We start from the raw sequence: 11,517 nt of genomic DNA, 5'->3' as shown, positions 1-11,517 counted from the left end.
GCTGGGGGGGCTTAGTTTTGCTAACCCTCAACTTTACCATGACAGTCATCATTTGATAACCTGCCCCCTCCTGAAAACATGTTCAATGGAAATAGACAAAAATCTCGCCATCATAGCTTCTAAGAAACTTTCTGCCCATCCTTCTTCCAAGACAGATGTGTTTTTTCTTCTGACATTTTACTGTTCAGTATTCTTGGGTAAAATGATAATTTAAATGCATCCAGTTTTCTATTGTCTTCCTTATTCATTGTCCTACTTACACATCCACAAGAGGTAACTGAAAATACTATGGCTTGGGTCAGACTCATCTTAGTCCTCAAACTGACATCTTTGTTCTTTAACACTTTAAATCGGGCTTGTGCTGCAGATTTACCAAATGCAGCGTTGTTGGTATAAAACACAGTGGAGTTGGTTCCGACTTATTGCAACTCCATATAGTATTTCCAAGGAGTGGCTCTCAGGTTTGAACCAACAACCTTGTAGATCAAACTGACGTTGCAGTCCAGTGCTTACCCTACAACACCACACCAAGACTCTACCTATTGCAATGCGACCTTTGATATCTTGACTCCTTCTTCCATTAGTTTTGATTGTGGATGCAAAAATTAAGTCTTTGACAAGTTCCATCTTGTCTCCATATATCATGATGGTATTTATTGGACCAGTTATGAGGATTTGTGTTTTCTTTACATTAAGACTCAATCCATACTGAAGGCTATAATCTTTGATCTTCCTTAGTAAGAATTTTAATTTTTCTTCCAGCAGCCAAAGTTGTGTCATCTACATATTGCAGGCAGATAATGATTCTTCTTTCACTCCTGATGCCAAGTTCTTCATATAATCCGGCTTCTAGGATTATTTAGAGTCCTGGTATGGTACTGTGGGTTAATGTGCTGGACTGCACGTTCAATTTGAACCGCAAGGTCAGTGGTTCAAGTTTACTAGCTGTTCCTCAGAAATCCTATAAGTCAGAACTGACTTGGCTGCACTTAACAACAACAACAACCAGGATTATTTGCTCAAAATGCAGATTGAATAAGTATAGTGAAATGATACAACTCCAAAACACACCTTTCCTGATTTAAAATCATTCAGTGTCCCCTGATTATGTTCAAGCAACTGCCTTCTGGCTTTATATGCAGTTTCCTCATGAGCACAGTGAAGTGTTCTGGAATTCCTATTCTACGAATTCTTGTAACATGAAGTAGAAATACATCTGAGATCTTGGAAATTATTTGTTTCTGCTGCATAACTTAGTTATTTGAACTAATACAGAAGCCAACTCACTTGACAATGCCACAGCTAATAAGTGGAATAAATCATATTGGAATACAGATCTTCAATATATTTCATTATATTTCCCTTACTATATGTAAGTCTTTTCCTGAACATACTAAACAATATGTTAAGACAAATATTCTCTGCCAATGGATACCACTGTGGGAAGAAACCAAAACTTCTCTTAGTTATCTTCAAAATCCAAGAAATTGGGAAATATCTAAGAAAAAATAAGCCCAAACAAACACTGGTTCCAAAAATAGTCTTCAAGTATATTGAATTTATATTCAGTGCCCTCCCATATTCTTCCTATCCTTACCCACAGTTCTTATAGTTGAAGCTTTCTGGGGCATCTCTATGTCTAAACACTATGATTTACCCTTCTCTGGAACATATTTCTATTTCTCTACAATATAGGTAGGGAGCTACAGCTATATGACCTAAGCATTAATAATTGAGCATGGGACCTCTGACCCAAACTGGGGCAAATAGCTGTCTTACCAGGGCTATCTGGAATTGGGGCTGACCCACTTCTGTCAATCTTTGTATTACCCTAAGGCCATGATCTTTATATTCTGAGACTTTGGATTGGCACCCTTCATTCTGCCATCTGAACTGAGGTCTTCAGAGAGAGAGAGACCTAAATAGACATACAGAGGAAAACAAAAGAAAAGACAGAGAAAGCCTCTAAAACATTTGAGATTTGGGTTCTAGACCCAGCCCCCTTGTTGACAATGGTGTGAATGTGATAGTCCTCATTTGTAGAAATCATTTCTTTCCGTTTTCTAAACCTATATCAAATTGTTTACTATTATTGTAATCCAATAGTTCAAAATAATACAACTCTAAATCAATGAATCACTTTTCACAAGTGCTCAAAAATTAATTCTAACTGATGGGTTATATCATTGAGTAAAAACAACTGGTCTCAATGGTCAGCTTGAAAAGAGTTTGATAAAAACCACTCATTGCTTCATATATTATTGGAGGAATATTAAAAATGAATACTTCTCTAGTGATATAATTCATGTATAATATGAGATATTTTAATCAATGATCTCTTCAAATTATCCTTACTCATTTTCTACTGTCAGACTAATCCTAACATAATATATGCCTACTAACCTCAGGCTCAGAAAACATTTACAAAGAAAAAACTGAGTAAAAAGTTTAGATTTTACTAACTAGTATAACTCTGTAGGATAAACACTAACCAGTTAAATGCAAGGTCGTCAGTTCAAATCCACCAGCACTCCTTGGAAACTTTATACGGGGTTGCTGTAAGTCAGAACCAATTACACAGCATTTAACAACAAAACTTAGGAAAATAGGAAGAGAAGTATTAATTTAGTGTTTTTTTAAAAAAAAAATACTTTAAGACTTCTTGAATTCAACTATTCATAAAAATATGTCAAATCACAAAATATTCTTGCTTCTCTCAAAGTGATAAAGATTAATCATTCAGAGAAAACAAATACCTTGTTTTCTATTAATGTGTTATATTTTATGGTAAGGGCATAACAAGTAATACAATTCTAAAAATATATAGATTTATTTCATTCTGCTTCATTTGCTATATAAACACAACACACCGTATTTAGTTTTAGAAAAGAAAGATAAACAGCAATTTCAGAAATAAGATCTTTTACTCCTTTGAGTAAAACTATAAACATAAAGCAAATATAACATGTGGCCTGCATCAAAATTTTCTGGAATTCAAAAGGCTAAACTGAATTCATATTATATGTTGCCTTGGAAGTTGCAGCTTGCTACCTTGAAAGTATATAGGTATATAACTATATGTTTCCAGATATACAAATATATTTCCTGAAGTTTGATGTAACATAAAATTTGAGAAAATCAGACATTGTTTATTGACTAAATATTTACAGTGTGGAATTTTAAGTTGGATAACTTTTTTTTTTTTTCCTGAGTTGTTTGTGTTTATACAGATTAAGTTTGTTCTAAAATGATTGAAGTTAAATTGAATATTATAATTTCACAATATATAGTCCTGCATTGAATCAAATGATAGTGTTTCTATGTTTATGCCTTTTTATTCTGTTTTTATAGTTAGTCCACCCAACACTTAGGAATATATTTCTGAATAAAGAATTTTTTCTATAGGGCTTTCATCAAATAATAAAAATATTGTATCAATGTGTTTAGCTCAAGAGTATTTTTCATATTATAAAAATATGTGATATGTTTTCATTCAAATATTAGAATATTAAAAATAAGGGAGATATTGACGGTTTTATGTTCTTATTGTTGTTTTTGTGTGCCGTGGAGTCGGTTCCGACTCATAGCGACCCTGTACAGGGTTTCCGAGGCTGTAAATCTTTACGGAAGCAGAAAGCCTCATCTTTCTACTGCGGAACAGCTGGTAGTTACGAACTGCTCTCCCTGAGGTTCGCAGCCCGATTCGTAATGTTCACAGCAATCATTAATTTTATACTATTACAAAAGTTAAGAAATGACATCTTATATTACAGAATTAGAATTTCTTATTTATCAACTTATCTTTCTATTCACATTTTGAAGACGAGTATAGATACACTGAAATGCTTATATAAACTTTTAACAGAAATAACTATAAAATAAAAAGCAAAACTTGCAGTGCCATTTGACTGGCTGATTTATCTAACATATGATAGCTGTACAACCAGGTAGAAAGGTCATAATTATCATTTTTCTCAGTGAATTCTATACTAGATCTTTCCACATTTAGAAGATTCAACAATTTGTCCATTCTTATAAGGTATTTGAAAAATAAAAGTAGTCACATAATCAAGAAAGCCAAAATACAATTACAGTTTCTTTGTAAAACTTACAAAAATGCAAATATAGAAATAAACTCTAAAATTTCAAGTGGGAGAGAGAATAATTCCTTTTTTCCTAAACATCCAGAAGAGTTGGCCTGTTCATTCAAGGTCTCCTACCCTTTCAAATGTAATCATCTAAAATTTTATGTGACCATTTAAATGATTGCATTGGGAAATTTATATTTTAATCATGAGAACAGGTAAATAAATCAAGGCAACATGGATCATTGTAATGGCATGCAAGCGATCCTTTTAATTAGTAAATACCTTAGACCACTCTTCGAGGTCATGAATGATAAGAAAAGCATTTGTGCAATAGTAGTGAAATAAAACACAACCTCATGAATACCTAGAATCCCCTCAAGATTTTTGGTTGGTCGAGTCCATTGAAAATACTCTGAGTGACTCAAAAGGCAAAACATTCTTAGCAAGGGTGTTGCTTACATTTGGAAGAAAGTATATTTTCTTTTTGATGATTCAGAATGGATTTCATTGTTTTAACATTTTGAATATTTCTATGAATAGCACTCCTCTACAAAACATACTTCTTTGGTGTTATCCACATTGGTCTATATAGAAGTAGTAAAGCTATGAACATGGTACTCACACATTCTAGCAGCATCCATCTGAGAAGTTAACTGCAGCAAGTCTAGTCCAAGGGGGCAAACCTGAGACCTGGAACAAGATCCTCTCTTTTCACCCCCATATCTCAGCACTGGAATGTGACAAGTAACTGGAGAACTGACACACTGTAATTGTTTTTCTTGATATCTGAACAGTGAAAAATTTCACGAGCAGTGAGTATTCAATACAACTCAGGAGAAGTCCAACATAAAATTGTGAAAAGTTGCAATGGAAAGAAGTAGTTAGGTATCCTTAATTAGACAAGAAGTAAAGGGATTTTAAATAAGTTTGAAACCAACTAACTGAGCCTCAGTTCCCATAATGTGGTTGAGAGATTCATCTTTGAGAGGTGGATGGGGATAGGACTCAAATCATAGAGGAATCTGAGGATTAGACAGATTATAAAAGCAGGAAAGCGGAATCAAGGAAACAGCAGAACCTTAGTTACTAGATATGAGAAGCTAAATGAGAAACTTGGTCTTTGTATTAAATGGTTGTTCTATTATTTACATTTATGTAACAATAACCATATTAAAAATCTGGAAATTATGCTGCGTCCAACAGTTTTTCCCCCCTTTGGAAATGGGAAAGAAGTGTGCAGAGCAGAGAGAAGGCAATGCGAGATGCTGGCATGCCAAAGTCTCTGGGTGACTGATCTTGTTGTTGGTTGCCATGGTGTTGACTCCAACTCATGAACAACATGTACAACAGTGTAGCCTACTCCTGGACTATATTTTAACATTCTTGAATCCATAGTTTGAGACTTTCCCAACAGGCTCATCTCCCAGCACTATAATGGACAATATCATAAATGATCCATAGGGTTTTCATTGGCTAATATCCAGAAGGAATTTGCTAAGTCTGCCTTAATCTGCCTTAGTTTTGAAGCCACACTGAAACCTGTCCACCATGGGTGATTCTGCTGGTGTTTTAACACTCTTGGCATACCCTTCAGCATCATAGTAACATTTTACAACAGAAAATCCGGCATCATAACCACCATATACTACAAACTGGCAGGCAGTGAAACCTCAAACAGAACCAACTGCTGTCAAGTTAATTCTGATTAATAGGGACCCTACAGAACAGAGCTGAACTGTCCCATGGGGTCTCCTGGTCTGTGAATACTTACAGAAGAAGACTGCCAACTTTTTCCACCTACAAAGGACTGGTGGTTCTAACCATCAAACTTTTCATTAACAGAAAAACACTAACCACTGTACACTAAGGCTTACTTGACAAGTGGTAGTCTATACCTTTAATCCTCATTAAAAAGCAAACCTAAAGATTATGCCTACAATTCTGTATTATGAGAATGAAATGTTGTTGTTGTTAGGTGCCATCAAGTTGTTTCTGATTCATAGCAACTCTATGCACAACAGAACGAAACACTGCCCAGTCCTGCGCCAACTTCACAATCAATGCTATGTTTGAGTCCCTTGTTGCTGCCACTGTGCCAATCCATCTCAATGGGAGTACGCCTCTTTATCGCCGACCCTCCACTTTAGGAAACATGATATTCTTCTCCAGGGATTGGTAACTCCTAATAATTAGTCCAAAGTATGAGAGACAAAGTTTGACAATCAGAGCTTCCAAGGAGGATTCTGCCTTTACTTCTTCCAAAACAGATTGGTTTGTGCTTTTGGCAGTCTATGGCACTTTTAATATTCTCCTCCATCACCATAACTCAAATGCACCAATTCTTCTATGGGCTTCCTTCATCATTGTCTAACTTTAACATGCGTAAGAGGCTATGGAAATACCATGGTTTGGGTCAGGTGCATCTTAGTGGTCAAACTGACATCTTTGCTCTTGAATACTTTAAAGACATCTTGTGCAGCAAATTTGCCTAATGCAATACGTCCTTTAATTTCTTGACTATTGCTTCCATAAGTGTTGGTGGTTGATCTTAGCAAAATGAAGTCTTTGATAATTTCAATTATTTCTCCATTTAGATGGATGTTACTTTTTGGCCCAGTAGTGAGGATTTTTGTTATTTTTTAAATTGAGGTGCAACCCGTACCAAAGGCTGTGGTCTTTGATGTTCATCAGTAAGTACATGAAGTCTTCTTCAATTTCAGCAAAGAAGGTTGTGTCATTTGCATATGGCAGGTCGTTATTGAGTCTTCCTCCAATCCTGATGCCATGTTCTTCATATAATCCAGCTTCTCAAATTATTTGCTCAGCATACAGATTGAATGAGTATGGTGAAAGAATACAACCCTGGCACACACCTTTCCTAATTTTGAATCATTCAGTGTTACCTTGTTCTGTTCTACCAACTGCCTATTGGTCTATGTACCTCATGAGCACAATTAAGTGTTCCAAAATACTCATAATTCGTGTGAGTGTCCATAGTTTGTCATGATCCATAAAATCAAAAGCCTTTGGGTAGTCAATAAAGCACAGGTATACATCTTCCTGGTATTCTCTGCTTGCAGCCAATGTCTATCTGACGTCAGCAATGATACCCCTTGTTCCATGGCCTCTTCTGAATTTGCCTTGAACCTCTGGAAGTTCTCTCTCAAAGTATGGTTGCAGCCATTTTTGTATTATCTTTAGCAAAATTTTACTTGCATACTATATTAATGATATTGCCCGATGCCTTTTGCATTCTGTTGGATCACCTCTCTTTGGAATGGGCATAAGTATGGATCTCTTCCAGTCAGTTGGCCACGTCATTGTCTTCCAAATTTCTTGTTATAGATGAGTGAGTGCCTGAAGTGCTGCATCAGTTTGTTGAACGATTTCAGTTTATATTCCATCAATTCTCAGAGCCTTGTTCTTTTCCAATGCCTTCAATGCACCTTGGATTTCTTCCTTCAGTATCACTGGCTCTTGATCATGTGCTACCTCTTGAAATGGGTAAACATCTACCATTTCTTTTTGGTGCAGTGACTCTGTGTAATCCTTCCATCTTATTTTGATGCTTTCCACATCATTCAATATGTTGCCTATATAATCCTTCAATATTTCAAGTCAATATTTGTCTTCAGTTCCCTCAGCTTGACAAATGCTTAGTGTTCTTCCCTTTTGGTTTTCTAATTCCAGCTCTTGTTTAGTGACTAAATATTTAAAAGCAGTCCATCTCTCCTTCCTAGTCTGTCTTTTTCTGGAAGCTCAGATGAAACCTTTCCACCATGGATGACCATGATGGTATTTAAAATACCTATGGCATAGCTTCCAAAATCATAGTAACACACAAGCCACCACAGGATAACAAACTGACAGACAAGTGGTGGTTCTAACTACCAATCTTTTGATTAACAACCAAGTGCCAACCACTGTACACTAAGGCTTACTTGACAAGTGGTAGGCTGTATCTTTAATAGTCATTAAACAACAAATGTGAAGACTATGCCTACCATTCTGTTTTATAGGGAGAATTAAATGGGTCTATGCAAATAAAGCCACTGACTCAAAGTAAACCCAAACCTACTGCTGTCTGGTTAATTCTGATGCATGGAACAAAGGATGTGTTGATATTTTCTTTTTATAATCATGATCTAGATTTCCCAGTTAACAAAGTCTAGTACTGTAGGATACGTACTGAACTGTAAACCCTGAGGTTGGTGGTTCAAATCACCAACTGCTCCTCAGAAACTCTGTACAGGGTAACTATGAGTCAGAATCAACTAGACAGCACTTAACAACACAACAACTCCCAGACTTAAAACCATAAAGTCCAGGTTCTTCTTGTACTTGATTCTACCTGATTCCCACTCCTCCTACTCTTGTAATATATTTAAGAAGAAATCACAAGTAACTATATCCTTGACTATAAAATATGTAAGCATGTTTATAGGATAAATCCTTATGTGTCTTTTAAAGACCTATCAAGTCACAAAAGACCATGAATATGGTACTCTTTCTTTTTATGCTTTACAATGCTTTTTACATCAGAAAAGTTCAATAATGTAGCAACCTAATGAGACTGGCGTGGCACTGCAGAAGGACGGTGGTCCAACCAGATGTTCTTTGGAAAATTTATACGGGTTTTCCTGAGTCAAAACCAACTCGGAGGCACTTAACAACAATAATGATGTTGAGGAATTGTGGCCTGGCAGCATAGGATAATCACTGAAATACTAACTGCAAGGTGGGCAGTTCAAATGCACCAGCCACTTTTTGGAAACTATATGGTGTACAATACAAGTTGGAACGGACACAACAGACAGCATGTAACAACAACAATACAGAGCATTTCTTGGCAATATTTCAGAGCATGCTCATCACCGTCTTATAAAGACAGCAGTGTTGTAAGGTTGTTAGGTACTTTATAGTTGATTCCAACTCATAGTGACCCTAAGCCAAATAGAACAAAGCACTGCCTAGTACTGCACCACCCTCTCAATTGTTAGATTGGAGCCCATTGTTGTTGCCACGATTTCAATCCATCTTGTTCGGAATCTTCCTCTTTTTTGTTAACCCTCCAATTTTCTGAGCATGATGCCCTTCTTCAGGGACTGGTACCTCTTGATAATATGTCCATATGCAGTAGACAAAGTCTAGACATCCTTGCTTCTAAGGAGTATTCTGGCTGTACTTCTTCCAAGATTGATTAATGTATTCTTCTGGCAATCCATGGTACTGTTAATATTATTCTGCAACATCATAATTCAAATGCATTGATTATTCTATGGTCTTCCTTATCATTGTCCAACTTTCACAAGCATATGAAGTGATTGAAAAATCACGGCTTGAGTAAGGCCCAATTTAGTTACATTGATCTGCATTTTAATGCTTAAAAGAGGTCTTTTACAAGGAATTTGCATAATGCAATAGGCTGTTTGATTTCTTAACTGCCACTTTCATGAGTGTTGATTATGGATCCAAGCAAAATAAAGTCTTTGGCAACTTCAATCTTAATCCATCTATCATGATGTTACTTACTGGCCCAGTTGTGAAGAATTTTGTTTTTGTTACATTTAGATGCAATCCATATTGAAGTCTTTGATGTTCACCAGTAAGTATTTTTAAGTCCTTTTCACCTCAAGCAAGTGTGGTTGTGTCATCTGCATATTGCAGATTGTTAATGACCCTTCTCCACTTCTGAGGCCACATTCTTCTTCATATAACCCAGCTTCTTGGATTTTTTTTGTTGTTGTTGAGCATATAGATTAAATATGGTGAAAGAATGCAATCCTGGCCACACCGTTCCTGATTTTAAACCATTCAGAATCCCCTTGTTTTGATAACTGCTTTATTTTTTTATTTTTTTTAAGTTTAAATAAATTTTATTGGTACAAGTTGTGGTCCCTTCAAACAGACCTTAATAAACTGTGGTCCCAGGATACCACCATGGAGACAGGGAGAGGTCACGATTGCAGAAGAGGTCACTGTAATGAAGGACATGATCCAGGGAGGGCCGGCCAGGAATGTAGGAACACTCAGAAAGCACCAGAATATTGAATGTTGAAAAATTATGAACAGACCAAAATATTGTTAGATGTATTGCTGGAAGATGAACCTCTCCATTTAAAGGCACTCAAAATATGGTTTGGAAAGAGCTGCCTCCTCAAAGTAGAATAGATCGTCATGAAGCAAATGGAATAAAGCTTTCAGGACCTTCATTTGATGATGGGGCACAACTCAAATCAAAGAGAAACAGTTACAAATATCCATTAATAATCAAAACGTGGAATGTGCCAAGTATGAATGTAAGATAAGCAGAACTTGTAAAAAATGAAGGGGGAGGGCAGGGCTAGAGCCAGCCCAAGCGGGGAATCTCAGGCGGACAAAAGCCTCAGGAGAGTTCTCTGCCCCAGCTTGAAATCTCAAGGCATGTAGCAGTCAGGGAAAGGAGGTTTGACCAGGGCGCAGAGAGAAACAGAAGTGCAGTGACTTTTGGAAGTCATCAGACGCGGACAACATCCGCCAGCCCGAGCGGCTTTTTGGCATTTTGAACTTTTGCCTGCCATTGCTGGCAGCGACTGCCCCAGCTCCTTAAAAGAACATTCTGAGGACTTCCGGCGTTTTTCTGACCAGGCAGCACAGCCTCCTTTCTACTATTGGAGGACTCCACTTTTGTTTTTGATTTTGATTTTGGCTTGGTTTTCTACCCGACGGGTGTTGTTTGGCTGTCACATAGCCTCCCTTCTGCTATTGGAGGACTCTTTGTCCCCCTACATTATACGAAAAGAGTCAGCAACTGCTGCCAAATAGCCAAGCTGCAATAACACTTTATAAAACACCAAAACCCAGGCAAGAACCAATACCAGCTGCCATAAACCAGGGAAACAGACAACACCTGTAAAAGTTACTCTGAGTTAAGCAATAAGAAGAGTGAAAAGGGAAGACCACATCCTGATCACGTCTTCCTGGAGGCAATCAGAAAACATAAAAAATGACCAAAGTACATACTTAATTAATTATTAGGGCCACAGATAAACATTAAACATGTCCAAGAAGCAAAAGCAGATGACCATATCGGCACATGTCCAGAAAAATGATAAAATATCTGAGACAAGTGAACCAGAAGTAGACCTTCTCTCCATGCTGGAAGGAGGGCAGGCCTTGGAAATACCTGAGAAAGAATTCAGAAAAATGATTATAAAATGTTTCAAAACACTTTACAATGGTGTTGAGAGAAATAAGGAAGAAGTCAGAAAAGCGCTACAGGAACAATCAAACATGCAATAAAGATGTATTGATAAATATTGGCGACTAGAATACAAAGGTTGGAAACAAAAAGCAAAGATCAGTATTTGGTTGTATGTTGAGTACCTTCAAACTTAAGGTGCTCTTATTCTGGCACTATATCTGCCAATTGCTGCCTTGATTCATACAA

The sequence above is a fragment of the Chrysochloris asiatica genome, unplaced genomic scaffold, assembly GCF_000296735.1.
Source record: "Chrysochloris asiatica unplaced genomic scaffold, ChrAsi1.0 scaffold00005, whole genome shotgun sequence".
Taxonomy (NCBI): domain Eukaryota; kingdom Metazoa; phylum Chordata; class Mammalia; order Afrosoricida; family Chrysochloridae; genus Chrysochloris; species Chrysochloris asiatica.
This window is presented reverse-complemented; position numbering follows the sequence as displayed.